General features: G+C 43.8%; 1 long non-coding RNA gene across 1 annotated transcript; it reads right to left on the reverse strand.

Annotated features, from left to right (window-relative positions):
* Positions 1-446: 446 nt before the first annotated feature.
* Positions 447-3118, reverse strand: LOC308389017. The gene is made up of 3 exons (XR_013970205.1): positions 2779-3118; positions 1024-2451; positions 447-929 (listed from the first exon to the last, which is right to left on the reverse strand). It is a non-coding gene; the product is annotated as an uncharacterized lncRNA (long non-coding RNA).
* Between the last annotated feature and the right edge of the window lie 477 nt (positions 3119-3595).

Genomic DNA, 3595 nt, shown 5'->3' on the forward strand with positions numbered 1-3595 from the left:
GCCACATCAAGGTCCATAATGACATGGATGAGCGAATTTGATGTGGAAGAATCTGACTGGCCTGCACAGTGCTGACCTCTAGCCCACAGAGCACCTTACAGAGATTACAAGCCCAACCTTCTCATCAGTGTCTGAGCACACAAACGCTCTCCTGGAATGGTCAGAAATTCCCATAAACACTACAAATCTTTGTAGAAATTTTCCCAGAACAGTTGAATCCACCTCCAAAGGGAGGGTGACAGTATATTAAACCCTTTGGATTAACAAAGAGAAGTCAGTCGAGTTCAAATGCACGTGAAGACAGATGAGCAAATACTTTTACTTTTAGTTCATAAATATTGTACCTTTTTTAAAATTAATTATCATCAACACAATCTGCAGCATTAAAGCAATTTATACAATGATGAATCAATAATTATCGTACAATCACATCAGCTGTGATTCTACATAAGTACATTTTTATTTAATTTATGTGTATTTTGATATAAAAATGCTTTGTTACATAGAAATAGACTCCTGTGTAAAGGGTCTATACATACACACATATAGATATATAGTATTAAGCATTGAAATAATTATATAATGATAGATACACTTACTTCGAGTCTTTCTGTGGCCCAGCTTGTGTGCCACTCGGCTAAATCGGTTTGTTTTTTCTGTAATTGTTGCAGATGTTTTATTAGGATTAAACTCTGACTAAATAGACAATATTGCCCACAGAGCTCTATTGTAACGGTGCATCTGTTAAAGCTTTGCTGAAAAAAGATGCCTGGTGAATATGATGTTTCTTTATGTCCTTGCCGGTCTCTCTGTTGGAGCTCGGCTTGGTTTGCTGTCCTCCACTGCCCTCTCCTGTTCTGTCCTCTCATTGGACGCGTGCCGTCTCCAGGCTCTTCAGCTCGTCTGCTTTTCAGCTTCTGTTTCTTAACCTTCAGGATAAAATGGTCAATTTTGTTTGTTTTGTTTTTTCACCAGTTGTTTGATAAACTCTGGATTAAATGTATGAATACTGAGTTCATTTACCTCCTTTTACTTTCTTGTCCTTACTTCTGTTTTCCTCCCTGTCCCATCCTTCTCTTCTCCTCTTCAGATACTTGGGCAGAAGAGCCCACAGTGCCAAAAACCATCATGTCACACCCCCTCCGTCCACCTGAGCAACCGAGGCCACAGCTGCAGCGATCATTGACGTGGTCAGAGGAAGCACGCATGCACACACACACACACACACACACACACACACACACACACACACACACACACACACACACACACAGGCAAAGGGAGCTGGAGTGGCAGGTCTGGAGGATTCTGGGTCAGACCTGGGAGGTCTGATGAAGATAAGGTGGGACACCAATACTGGGCCTCTTCACCGCTCACTGGTCAGCACACTGCTGTGCCTGGCCGTGTGTGCATGTGAGGGGATCAGGTCTGATCTGTGCTGATTTTGTCGACTCTCTGTCCCCTCAGCAGCATCTCCTGACAGGCCGTCACACCATAACCAGGACAAAGACCAGAGAGGGGGAAAGAGCAGAACAAAAGAAGAGAGAAATCACTGCGAGCACCTGTGTGGCCTGCTAATAAACTCATAGCAGAAATACTACATTTTCTTATGCATAGCATCATTTAAAATGTAGTCAGTTATAGTCAATGTAACATTTTCATTCATATTCTAAATTCTGCCTTTAAGGATGCCATTTATATCCTGAAGAAAACTCTATTTTTCCCATTAGTATTTTCTAGACAGTATAGACATATTGGAGTTCTAAACCCTTAATGTCAAAGCTTTGGGATAAAACTGGAGATGGCACGATACCACCTTTTTATGTCCAACAGCATAAATTTGGATATCTGCCAATACCGATATAAATCTGATAGAATCTATTTTTATAATCAATAAAGCTGTTTTTTTAACATCTTGCTGCTTTTTGTAAAAGTTCGTACTCAAAGTAAAAAAGACAAAACACCAAAACTATTCTGTTACACTTGTATGCAAAAAATATACAGCACCCAAAATATGTCACAGTTCAGCAATACTGATGTTTTTATTGAAACTTTTAGCAGAACTTTAAATCCAAGTATTTAAAGTAATATTCAAAAGTAATTTAAAATGCAATTTTATGCAGATTTAATTGGTTCTGAAAAAGAAGTGCAATATCAGTGTTGGGGAGATAGCTTGTACTGGAAGGACTGTAAGGTGCTAGTTCAGGTTTGCAGCTACCACTCCCTGGAGTGTCAGCCAGAACACTGCTCAAGGCCCGGATGAATGTTCAGAAGGGAGACAATGAAGACACAGAGGATAGTGCAGACTCTTGTATTGACTTCACACAGTTGAAGGTAACAGGGATTGTCAGAGGAGCAGGTATTGCATACAGGTTTTGGTGCGTGGGCATGGGTGTGTGTGTGTGTGTGTGTGTGTGTGTGTGTGTGTGTGTGTGTGTGTGTGTGTGGTCTCTGAAAGGAACAGAAAGAAAATACTACATTACTAAAGTGTTCACAACAATATCTCCAGAGTACATCAACATAAACACAGGCGGGAAATAAACTAACATCCCCTTTAATACCATAGGCCATATATTACCCACGACTCACGCATAGACCCACTGAGAGAGCTAACCAGGTACACAGCCATAACCAACCACACGGCAGGAAAGTTAGCTTAGCTTAGCTTAGCTTAGCACCCGCTAGCGGCACAGACAGAAACATAGTCATTTCCCCCCTAACCTTGGTTACAGTCCCAAACACATCTTATTATCACATCCTCACACATCACCAACTTACGTTGCTCATTAACGCACACTTCTCAAGGAATAACCAATTCTCTGCCGGTAATCTGGAGCAGAAAAGCTCAGGTGCTTTGCCCACGTTTCTCCCTGGACATAGTCTCTCATACAAAGCGGTGGGGTGACCTCTACTGGCCACTCTAAAAACTACAGGTGAACTAACAACTGAACAGAATAAAACCATAACTACGGGGCCTTTTGTACAGCCGCCCCCAAATGTATGAAGTACATTTGCTCACAACAAAAGGCAATTTTACAAACAAAGTCACGGTGATTGTCCTTTGTCTTCGTCCGGGAGGGCAGGCAGCACCACCAGCCTCGCCACAGGTCGGGTGAAGGTCCGGTCCTTCACCTTGATGTCAGCAGACCTGATGTGCCCGTCGGGACTGGGGTGGACTTTGGAGATGCAGCCCACGAGCCAGGAAGCACGAGGCAGCTGAGGATCTACGGTCATCACCACCAAACCTTCTGTGACATCTGCGGGGGATGACCGCCATTTCTGCTGAAGCTGCAGGCTTGGAAGGTACAGCCGGACGAATCGAGACCAGAAGTGGTCAGCCAGCACCTGGGAGTGCTTCCACCTCCGGCGACTCAGGAGCTCTTCTCTGGGATAAGCCACTTGAGGAAGTGCTCCGTCAGGCCGCCCCATCAGAAAGCAGTTGGGGGTCACTGGATCAGGATCACTGATGTCAGACAGGACATAACCTAGTGGTTTGGAGTTCAAGATGCCCTCCACCTCCACAAGGACCGTGTGGAGGACCTCTTCTTGAAGGGGTTGGGATCCTACTGTAGTGTAGAGTGCCGTCTTGACAGAC

The sequence above is a fragment of the Rhamphochromis sp. 'chilingali' genome, assembly GCF_963969265.1.
Source record: "Rhamphochromis sp. 'chilingali' genome assembly, chromosome: 21".
In the NCBI taxonomy this organism is placed as follows: domain Eukaryota; kingdom Metazoa; phylum Chordata; class Actinopteri; order Cichliformes; family Cichlidae; genus Rhamphochromis; species Rhamphochromis sp. 'chilingali'.